The following is an 11,951-nucleotide window of genomic DNA, read 5'->3' as shown; positions in this document are numbered from 1 at the left end:
GAAAAAGAAATGGGTCAGCTACAACTCCTGCCCTCAGGGAGCTTGCTCCAGGCAAGACGACACGGAAAGAGATCCCAGGTGCGTCTTTTGTGTAGAGGACTGTATGAAGATTTCTGGAATCACAGAGCTGTTAAGTTTGAGGCTGTCGGGTAGGGGTTTTACAAAGGAGTGGGGGTTATTTGAGCTAGGCTGTTGTGTTTAAATAGGAGTCTGCAAGGAGAGAAGTCATTTTCCAAGCACCCCTGGCCTGCCTTTTGACGCTGTGAGCAGCGTGTCCTTCCAGGCGGCGTCCAAGAAGGCTGAGCGTCCCCTGCTGCACTAATTATTCTGTGGTGGACGGTTCGTCATGCTGGCAGAGTCCGGTTAAAGCTTTTAATAGGCCATTTTTATTTTTTTATTTTTTTATTTTATTTTATTTTATTTTGAGACGGAGTCTCGCTCTGTCGCCCAGGCTGGAGTGCAGTGGCCGCATCTCAGCTCACTGCAAGCTCTGCCTCCTGGGTTTACGCCATTCTCCTGCCTCAGCCTCCCGAGTAGCTGGGACTACGGACGCCCACTACCTCGCCCAGCTAGTTTTGTTTTTTGTTTCTGTATTTTTTTAGTAGAGACGGCGTTTCACCATGTTAGCCAGGATGGTCTCGATCTCCTGACCTCGTGATCCGCCCATCTCGGCCTCCCAAAGTGCTGGGATTACAGGCTTGAGCCACCGCACCCGGCCTATAGGCCATTTTTAAAGTAACACTCCTTGCTGGCCTTTGAACAGAGGCCGTGCCCTGGTAGGCTGCCAAATGGAAAGGAAGGGCCTCTAATTTCCTTTCAAACTTAGTGAGAGGACACTGGGACTCCTGGCTTTGCTTTTTAACACCATGGAGAGTGCTCAGGGATATCCACGTGAGTTATAATTTCGGGAGCAGGCGACACGAAGCCTCGAGAACATACATCAGGAGCCCGGCTCCTTAATGGGAAGCAGGGAAAACATGACCTGACGTCTGTGATTCAGAAATTTTATGATGGAAACTTCATCTGTTTTATGAGGCTGTTAAAAGTGGCTCTCCTTTCCTACAAAGGCACCGATTGGAAAGTAGGGCAGGAGACCTGGCAGGGTTGAAGGAAGGGGTCAGGCGTACCCACCTCCTGCACAGGGGGCGGAGACGGGGGGCACGTTCCGACCCTGCCCTGCACTCGGAGGGTCTGGTGCATCTGGAACCCTCCCTGAGGGCAGGGGCTCCTCACAGCTGAGCCACTGCCCCCTTTCTTGGGGCACTGACCTCTCTGCCTCGGAGGGCTGCCCATAACATCGGTGTTTCCTGATGCTCTAACATTGGACACCTTGCTGACCCTGGAGGGACGGCCCTCCCAGGGCTGGCCAGTTCCTAGACATAGTGACTGCTACCCTGGAGCACACCTTATTCAAAACCCAGGCAGTCTAGAGCCCCGCCTGCCCACCTCACTAGGGGGGGCTTGGGCTCTCACTCTGCAGCCAACTACACCCCGGCCCTAATCACCCCAGGGCCAGGCAGCAGACCACAAGACACAGCCAATGCCAGGAGCCCACAGAAGTGATTCAGGCTACTCAGCCCCAAGCCCTCTTCCCTGGCCTCAGCTGTTCCTTGCCGCAGAAACCACAGCAAAGGTTCCTGGCTTTGCCCACACTTTCCCCTTGCTCCCTCGGCCTCTCAGCTGGCCTGTACTTCCCTGTGTGGCCTGGAATGGCCTGGTGTGGTGTGGTATGCCATGACATGGCCAGACCTCCTGAGAACCTTAACAGACTAGCTTGTCAGCGACCATAGGGCCTCACCATACCTGAAGGTTAATTGAACGGATGTTTCCAAATACCCCAGTCCTGTGGAAAGGGCATAGACCTTGGCACCAGCCTGTCTCAGGCCTACATCCTGCCTGCTTTCCCACAGGACAGATAATGACAACTCACAGGCTGTTCTGAGAATTCAGGGAGCCGCGTGAAATACCCAAAATGAGCCTGGCCCCGACAGGCAGGTGGAAGTCACCCCACGCGGGATGTGGCCTGGCTCCTCGACGCGGTCCCCGAAGACACTGGAATGACAGTCCTGCTGCCACGCTACTCTCAGGCACAGTGCTCATGGCCTTCCTGAGTGTGCACAGACCAAGCTAACCTTCTGGCCCTCGGGTCATCCTAAGTCACAGCAGGAGGGCAGCACATAGCCGACTGCCCTCATTTTTCAAATGAGACCTCAGAGAAAGTGACTACCTCAGAGCAAGACCAAGAACGAGCGCGGCTGCCTCTTCCCACTGCCCCGCTCCTCCCAGGGCAGCTTCGTGCAGGACCTACTGCCCAGAACAGCTGAGACAGACAAGTTTGACAGCAAAGAGCAGGCAGAAAGCTGCTGGGGCCTGCTGTGGAAAGCAGCAGAGCCACACCGATGCCGTGGGTGCCGCGGCCCCTGGGGTCACCAGGCTCCCTCCCTCCACAGGTCCTGACCCGCCAGCCCCAGAAGAGGGAGCAGCTGGGGGAGCAGGCGCTGCATTTTGCTGTTACAGTTTTAGGCCCCGACATTATTCTGAAAATCACTACACAAATTATTCCCAAGCCCCTTCTATCTGTCAGGCCCCAGAACACAAAAATGAATTCCACCTGCTCTGCCCTTGAGTTCACAGCCAGGCAATGGCCATTTAGAACGAGAGAGCGCGTTTATTCACTCAGCAAACATTTACGGAGCACCTTCTCTGTGCCGAGAATGTTCTAGTGTGATCTTCACATGTGTAAAACAGCGCTCTGGCTGCTCCCCAGAGGAGGTGCAGGGGAGCAGGAAGTCAGCGGGGCCCAGGCACCCCCCAGGCAGAGCCCCGCTCTCTCAGCCCCTACCGTCTGACACCCCGGGCATGGCTTCCCGACCCCGACTCCTGGACCTGCCCCACCGCCAGGATGGTCTCATGCATTGCCAGGACTTCACTGTGTGGCTTCTGCCGAACCACGCAGGGGACAGAGCCCATCCAGAGCCACGCACCAATTGCCCCTTCCCAGGAAGGTGACTGCAGGGCGCAGCTCCTTCTCCAAGCCCTGAGGCTGAGCTGGGAAGCAGCCCTGGGCTGTGTAAGGCTGAGCTTCCATCAGGGCGCTGCCCAACACGAGGGAAGGCGTTTGGGAACTGGGGTGGCTGCTGAAGGCAGGAAGCCAAGGCTGTGGGCAGGGGCAGAGAGAGAGAGCAGGAGCCGGGGAAGCAGGGGTGAGGCCTGCAGGGCGGGCATAAGTCGGCCTGGGCTGTTGGCTTTGGTGGGTTTTCCCAACTCCCAGGTGTAACCTCAAAGTTTCAAAACCCTATTTTTAGGCGCAACCCAAGAAGTCCAGTGAGGCCAGGCTCTGGCTCGTGTCCACCCAGACCTCTCTCTTCCTTCACCCCAAGCATCTGCAGGTGCCCTCCACAGAGCTCATCAGGAGTCCCCTCCCCCTGCGACTGCCCAACGCAGAACTCCCCATCGACCTGCCCTTCCAGCCCCCACCCTGCTGCCCCGGCTGGCCTCGCTGCCACCCCCAGCCAGGCCCTGGCCACCTGAGAGTCAGCCTTCAACGTCCTCTCCCTCACCACGGTCGACCGCGTCCCACTCAGCCCGCCTCCTCCTCATCTCTGGCCTCTGTCCACTCCCATCCCCACCGCCATTCCCGGGTTCAGGCTCCCGGTCCCCTACCCACCTCACTGCCCCAGTCTCTCCAGGGTGACCCAGCCTCGCAGGGAAGCCCATGCAGTTTCTAAAACACAAATCTGACCATGTTCCTGGCATGCCCCCCACTCCCTGGGAATGAGGGCCACGTCCGCAGCTGCATTCACCAGCCCAGCTTTACCTCTCTCCTTCCACCCTCCGTACCGGCCTCTCCTGCCTTATGTCTGTCAGCAGATCTAGACGCCCTGGGGACGGTTCTGGCGCTACCAGCCCTGTGCCTCCCCGGAGAGGTGTCTGGGCCTTTACCGTGGGTGGGACTCATTGCGCTGCGCGGACCCACCGCTCCCATGGTGCCACTGGGTCTTTGCATCCCACCTTAATGAGGCACCTTGGGGACGACCAGACCAGGTGGTCCTCCATGTTAAAGAAACAGTGGAGGCCGGGCGCGGTGGCTCAAGCCTGTAATCCCAGCACTTTGGGAGGCCGAGACGGGCGGATCATGAGGTCAGGAGATCGAGACCATCCTGGCTAACATGGTGAAACCCCGTCTCTACTAAAAAAAAAATACAAAAAACTAGCAGGGCGAGGTGGCGGGCGCCTGTAGTCCCAGCTACTCGGGAGGCTGAGGCAGGAGAATGGCGTAAACCCGGGAGGCGGAGTTTGCAGTGAGCCGAGATCCGGCCATTGCACTCCAGCCTGGGCGACAGAGCGAGACTCCGTCTCAAAAAAAAAAAAAAAAAAAAGAAACAGTGGAAAGAGTGACACTTCCCCTCCCAACCTCCTCACCTTCCTCTTGGGCCTGACGGTTTTCCTGCCCAGGGCCCTGCACAGAGCAGCTCCCCTCCTGCCCTGTCTCAGAGCTCTCTGAACCCTGCCCGTGAAATGGGGACAATGCACCTGGTTGGTATTACCCTCGGGGGATGCACTGCCAGGATTCACTGTGTGTCCCCTTCCTTTTTCCCTTTGACCAAGAATCAGCCGGGACAGCCCTGCTTCCCAGGTGTGCTGCGCAGCTGCCTGCCCCAATTCCTCCTGTATTAGTTTGTTTTCACGCTGCTGATAAAGACATACCCCAGACTGGGAAGAAAATAAAGGTTTAACTGGACTTACAGTTCCACATGGCTGGGGAGGCCTCAGAATCATGGCGGGAGGCGAAACACACTTTCTATATGGCAGCAGCAAGAGAAAATGAGGAAGCAGCAAAGTGGGAACCCTTGACAAACCCTCCAGATATCGTGAGACTTATTCACTATCATGAGAACAACGGGAAAGACCAGCCCCTGTGATTCAGTTACCTCCCCCTGGGTCCCTCCCACAGTGCGTGGGAATTCTGGGAGATATAATTCAAGTTGAGATTTGGAGGGGGACACAGCCAAACCATATCACTGCCTTCCCTGCACAGGTGCGTGTTCCCAGGCTGCTCTCCCTGCACAGGTGCATGTTCTGATGCTTCTCTCCCTGCACAGGTGTGTGTCCCAACGCCAGTCTCCCTGCACAGGTGCATGTTCTGATGCTTCTCTCCCTGCACAGGTGTGTGTCCCAACGCCGGTCTCTCTGCACAGGTGTGTGTTCTGATGCTTCTCTCCCTGCACAGGTCTGCTTCTTCTGCAATCAATATGCACGATGCTTTCAGGTCCCATCGCTCTGGATGAATCCATCAGGAGAACCCTTCCCTTGCACTTTTCCTATGATATTACCCCTGGTTTTAAGCCTGTGTCACATTCCCAGAGACTGGGAGCTCTTTGGGGGCAGGCGCTGGCTGCCTGTTTCTGCATCGTTGCTGTCTAGCACTGGCTTGGCCCAGGAAGCTTTTCAGAAACACTAATTTAACCACAGCAGCAGCGGCGGCAGATGCTCTCACGGCGTCCTGTGCTCTGTGCCAGGCTTTGTTCCAGGTGCTTTCCATGAGTCAGCTCACCAGCCGAGCGTTCAAGGTCTGTTTTACACTCGTCAAGTGGGCATGTACTGATCATGACATATCCCACGACACCTGTAAGACTTGAATCGAGCTGACATCCTCTCTGTGGGTTATCTTTTCAGCTTTAGAGACTGTCCCATTTTCTGTGACTAATCATTCATTCACTTACTAATCCAGGAAATATTCACTGAATACCTACCAAGACTGAGGTGCTGGAGACACCATGGGAAACAGAACAGTCAGCCCTGCCTGGTTAGGGTAGCTGGAGAAGGCTGGCTGTGGAAGGAGGTGGGTGTGAAGCCAGCGGCCTTGCTAATAAACATGTAATTATAAGTCATGGAGAGGCTATGGAGAAGGACTTGGGCTTCTGGCTGTGGCCGATTGGAAAGTGAAGCAGGCCTCCCATGGACACGTGGGGAGGAAACCGTCAGGCGCAGGGGGATGGGCGTGTCACGTGGGTCTGGTGGGCATGTGCTGCAGCCTCATCCACTCTGTCATTATGCACTTGGAGGGCCCAGAGACACTCCCTTGGCTAAGGTGTTGGGAGATGTCCACTGCTTCTGGGATCTTTCTTGAAAAGCTCTGTGGTGACTGCTTTTTCAAGTCAAGAGCAGGAGCTGTCACCACTGAAACTGGGTTCTTGCATTCCATAGGGATAATGGCAGCTCTTAATTTCCAGAGACAAAGTAGGCTTGTGTCTTGGGATGGGAGACAAGAGCTTAGCCATAATCATCATGGTCGAACCCAGAGATGTCAGTGGTGATGAAGGGATCCTGGTGTCTCTGGGATGGAGGTCCCCACACAGGCCACTAAGGTCTTCCCTTGATCTGCACAAAGCAAACAGAGAAACAAACACGCTCTGTCTGGATCTGGGAATTAGAGACCCTGCTTGAGTCACCGCAAAACTTAGGGTCTTTATCAATCCATCCCCAGACCTGAGCCGGGTCACAGAAACCAAGCCCTTGAATACAGGGGACTTATAGCCCCTTAGGCATGGTCCCCCCATGCATTTATAACAGAGATTTCCTCCTAACCTTCGGGTCTCCATCTGCAGACCCAAAGGCCCTTGAATACAGGGGATGCGATAGCCCGTTAGGCATGGTCCTCCCATGCATTTGTAACAAAGATTTCCTCCTATCCTTCCCCAAAGACACTTACTGGAGTGATGTGCACCAAGGAAGACTCCTCACAGTTTGGGGGAATGAATGGACGCTATCTCTGACCTTGAGCAGATTCCTTGGGATCAACCAGACCATGTGGCTCACCAATCAGAGTAAGGGTTTGTGGTGGTCAGGATATTGATGGGTTTTGGCCCCTGTCTGAGTTCCAGTGGTCCTGGCACGTTACTGAACCACCCTGTGATCACTCCCTCCACCTGAATGTGTAGGTGAGACACACACATGGCAACAGGCAGAATCCTCACATTACTTCCAGACACAATGGCTCAACATGGTAGGAAGGGCCAAGTGGAAGGCCCCTGCAAATTCTTCTACCTACTAAAACAGTAAACAAAAGCCATATTGCAAGATCAGGAGAACTGCAGAGATTAGTGCCATGATCCAAGCAAGGCCTGAAGGATGCAGGGGTGGTGATATGGTTTGGATCTGTGGCCCCACCCAAATCTCATGTTCAGTTGTAATCTCCCGTGTTGGAGGTGGGGCCTGCTGGGAGGTGACTGGATTTGGTACATCCTTGTGATAATGAGTGAGTTCTTGCGAAATCTGGTTGTTTAAAAGTGTGCAGCACCTCCCCACCCCCTCTCTCTGGCTTTTTTTTTCTCCATGTGATGTGCCTGCTCCCCCTTTAACTTCTGCCATGATTAGAAGCTTCCTGAGGCCTCCCCAGAAGCAGATGCCACCATGCTTTCTGTACAGCCTGCCGAACCATGAGCCCATTAAACCTCTTTCTTATAAATTACACAGTCTCAGATATTTCTTTATAGTAATGTGAGGACAGCCTAATACAGGTGGTGATTTCTATTGCATCTCCATAAACATTTTGTTTCCCCTAGGTAAAAGATTGAGCTTGTGAACTTTGAAGGTGGTGATTGCAATGGCAGCTTCGGTTCCAGATGTGGTCAATTTCACTGAAATAAACATAGTTCCTAGTGCCTGGTGTGCAGCTCATCTGGTGAACACCTTTAAAGGTGTTCATCAATTGGGCCTGGTGAGGAGAAAATTGCAGATTCTCTAGAAGCCCTGGTCAGAGACAAATGTGCTAAATCCCAAATACTAAGTCAGCCAGCTTTGGTCAGGAATCTAGAAGCTGCTGTGGTTATTCCAACTAGGAACGACTTAATAAAGGGAATTCAAGGCTTACGCAACCATTGCAAGGGCTGGTGAAGGGAAGGGCTGGAGAACTGCCACGAAAATCCTGTTCACTCGCAAGGGTGCTCCCAACAACTTCGCCAGAAGGGGCTGCAAGTCTCAGGAACCGCCTGGAAATTTCCAGGAGCCAGTTCAGTTTGTAACGGCAAAGTAAATGGTTCACAAGGGCTCTCCTGGGAGCTACATCCACCCTTGCTCCTGCCCACATGCCTATTTGTAACTGCCTCTGTGCACAGTGGCCTCTCCTTCCTATCTGCTGTTGGCATCAACATCGATGCCTCTTAGTTGGCTAATTTTACTCCTGAAACACAGGGAAGTCGGTTCTGAGAAATAAAATTCTCAGGGTCTCCTTTGCATGAAGAGAACTTCAGAGGACACATAAGTAATGCTGAGTTGACAACAGACACAGCAGTGTGTGCGGTGAGAAATAAATGGCCAGCAACCCTGCAGTCATCATTTGGGGATTTCTGGTCAGAAGCCATGTGGAATCCATACAATTACCTAAATCTCATCTTGCAGTTGTCTCAAAACAAGTATCAAACCTCTCTTTGGTTTTCAGAGCCGTGCACGGGGATTTTTAACTTTTACTATATTTAACTCACACTTTTATTTAGGTGAGCACTGTTTAGCAGTGTTTATGCTACTACAATCCTTTCATACCCTCCAAACGCCCTATTACTGAAGTGCTTGCATCTGAATCACCCCTTGATGGATAAGAGGATATCTTTGAGGGTTCTTTTTCCTTTCTTGGGAGGTGCATGAATCATACATTTTTAAATGCATACAAATCCTTCTGTTTCCTTTACAAATGAGTAACAGAGACTGAAACTGAGCCACAGACTTTTCCTCTCCATATCCCTCTACAGTTGTCTTCTGGCAATTCAGAACCGTGGAGGACCCTCAGCCCTATCTACTATTCCCTCGTAAGTGCTCTGTTTATTCTGCTTAGAAGCCTGTAGATTTTAAAATCTTTATCTTTCAAATTCTGGAATGTTTATAGGATGGACTTTCGCCTATTACTGTGTAAGCCTCTTTGATCTGCAACCAGATATTTTTCAGCTCAGTTTATGTTGACTTATTCCCAAGGAATGCCTGGTTTTTACTGCTGAGCTCATGCAGGCTTTTACATATCTTTTGCTTTCTCTATTCCTCACTCCTCTGCTCGTCTTAGAGACATTTCATCAGTCTTACTTGATGGTGACACAGTTTTGCCTCGTCCTCTGTGCCGTCTCTTTCATGCACATTTTAATTCTGCTCCTACATTAGTTGCTTTCCTTGCTCCTTTTACTTCAATGACTTTCCTTTCTACTCAGCCTGCAGATTTGTACTATCTGGTTTCAAAGTGGGCATATTTTCTTACATTTTACATCAAGGCAAAATGCATATAATTTCCAAAATTCTCTCCAGCTGCCTTTCATACACTCTTTTCCACACAGCGTGACTTTTCTCCGAATCCACGGGGCAGACTTCCAGCTGCCTTAGACTGTGGGGTTATTTTCCTGGCCCCTCGGTACTGTGGTTGTTTTTCGTTCGAGTTACTTATCCCCGAATGAGGAGGGCTCCCTTCAGACCAGGTGTTTTCCAGTTCACAAGCTGTGTCCTGTCTCCTGCCTGCTGCATTCGTAGAGCTGATCAAGCCCTTCTTTTCTGCTCTCATCTTGAAAGCAGCCTGGCGTGCAAGGTCCCCGGACAAACCTCTCAATCCAGCAGGCCATCGCCCTGCATCTACCTCTGGGATTGAGACGGCGTCGTCCCCGATCCCACCGTCTGATTTTAAACCCATGCCACCGGAGCATTTATTTCTGGCTGCATTTTGTAGTTGTTCCTTGTCCCAAGTGCAGAGCCACGTGGTAGCTGTCTGTCACTTGGTGCCCTGGCTGTCTTGCCTTCCTCGTCTATATGTGGAAGCAGTCGTCCTGTTTCTCAGCGGCCAGGGTGAGGCCCTACCTGTGGCTTAGAGGGTTGGGGGAGCATGTGATTTTAGAGTAGGACAGCGAGCCACAGGGATTCTTTTTGGGACGGCCGTGTGACCTGATCAGTGTCTCTTTATGAGAAGAAGGTGTTGAGTCTGGAGCTGCTGCTGCGGTTTTGGGAGCTGAGGACACCCACCTGCCCCTGTCCCCAAGTGGTGGACTGTGGCTGGGAGAAACAGAGCCACACTGAAGGCTTTGCATTAAACCCTGTGACCCAAATCTCAGTGGGGGCTTCACCCTGTGGCAATTTTATTACCTCCCTTGGTCTATCCATTTTCTCACTTTTCCTAATGACAATTTCACACCTCCTCCTGCTTCCTCGGCCCCCTCCTGCCTCACTTTCAGCAACGCTGGTGCTTCTCACTTTCCTGAGAACACAAGAGCCGTCTGAAGAGAAACCACTGACTCAGTGCTTCCTGGGCCCCTGTTCTGAGGGGTGTGGCCCCTGCCTCCACCTTCCTGGGCCGGTTCCCAGGGATGCAGCCTCTGCTTCCGCCTTCCTGGGCCTGTTCCGACAGATGCAGCTCCTGCTTCTGCCTTGGCCAGCCCCTCTGCTTGTTTGCGGGCTCTATGCCACTGGCCCCTCTAGGACCTGCTCTGGGATAGGCCCGCCCCCTCCTGCACCACCTGTCTCTCCATGTCTGCTGGGTCAGGCTCCTCCGCGCACCACTCTCTTCCCAAAACCATCCACAGCCACACGCTCCCAGCCGCTGCCCCGATTCTCTGCTCCTGAGTTACGAGAAACTTCTAGATAGTGTTATCATGCATGCTGGCTGTCTTCTCCCCCGCCTTCCGCGATTCCCTCCACCCGCCCTGAGCCGTCTCTGTCCTCCTGCCCCTTGAAGGCCTTGTCTGGCCGGATCATCCACTCAGCTTCTCTGCAGCCCGTGAGCACCCCTCACTCGGCAGTGTGGCTTCACTGCCCCCTGGATGCCACATTCTCCCCTGGGCGCCCACTCTGCAGGGTAGCTGCTCCTTCTCAGCTCAGACCTCTCCCCACCGAGGGCCACACTCACGCAGCCAATGGCTCCGGAGAACGTAGGCATCCGACAGGCAGGTGCCCCCAGCTTAACGACTCCAAAAGAGAAGTTTTAATTTCTCACCCAGGCCTGCTCCTTCCCTGTTCTTGCCTGTGTCAGTTCACGGGGCCTCTGACCGCCTGGTTTCTCAGGCCCTGGACCAGGCAGCGTGGCCCCAGGGGAGAATTGGCCTTGGGTACTGGGCACACATTATTAAATGCCTGGGCTGGTGCCACCGAGAGCCTGGAACTGGCAAGTCTGAACTCAGTCAACTGCAAAAAGCCCCCAGGCTGTGCAGGCTGCAGGAGACGTCCCGGTGGATGGGAACATGCCAGGCCCAGCAGAGGCTGGGGACAGCTGTGAAGTGCCATTGCCACCAAGCCCCGCTGGAAATGATAGTGCTTCGCAATCATTCCAGCAGCCCCAGGCTCATGCCACGTTTTCCTGCCTAAGGACTCTGGGTGTGGCTAGGATGGGTGGGGAAATCAGGAACCCCGCCCTCTCCAAACCCACATGTGCAGAGGTGGCTGCATCTCCCCGGCTTTCCTTAGAGCTGAGCTTGGGCCGGCGTGGGTTTCCATCTGGCTGCTCCTGCTGCGTGGGTCTGTGCTGCCCACGTACAGACACTGGCTCCTCCCCAGTGCCACCCCACCCCACTAAAAGAGGACTCTGTCAGTGCCTCCCAGCCTGGGACCCCCCGGAGCTCACCTGCAGCAGAGCAGGCTGGGTTATCAGTGCAGCCAGGAGAACCTGGGCGTCTCAGTGCGGTTAGAAGGGCCTGATGATTGTCAGCTGTGGGCAGTGGGAGGCGATTTGGCAGGGGACTCAAGGAAGCCGGGCTTGGCTCTGGATTGGGGGCTGTGAGGAGGCGGGGTCATGCTAGGATCTAGTGTCTCAATCAATCTTCTCTAGCTAGAGAGAAGGGTGACTCAGGGGAGGCAGGACCCCGGTCAGTGGCACAGCAGCCCTTGCCCATCTCAGCAGGGAGAGGTGTCTACACATTTCTGAGGGGTTGGACAATGTTCCTGTGTGGGCTGATTGCACGGTGGTCTCACTTTTGTCTTGACTCATCTTCATC

This window comes from Piliocolobus tephrosceles, chromosome 3 (assembly GCF_002776525.5).
Source record: "Piliocolobus tephrosceles isolate RC106 chromosome 3, ASM277652v3, whole genome shotgun sequence".
In the NCBI taxonomy this organism is placed as follows: domain Eukaryota; kingdom Metazoa; phylum Chordata; class Mammalia; order Primates; family Cercopithecidae; genus Piliocolobus; species Piliocolobus tephrosceles.
This window is presented reverse-complemented; position numbering follows the sequence as displayed.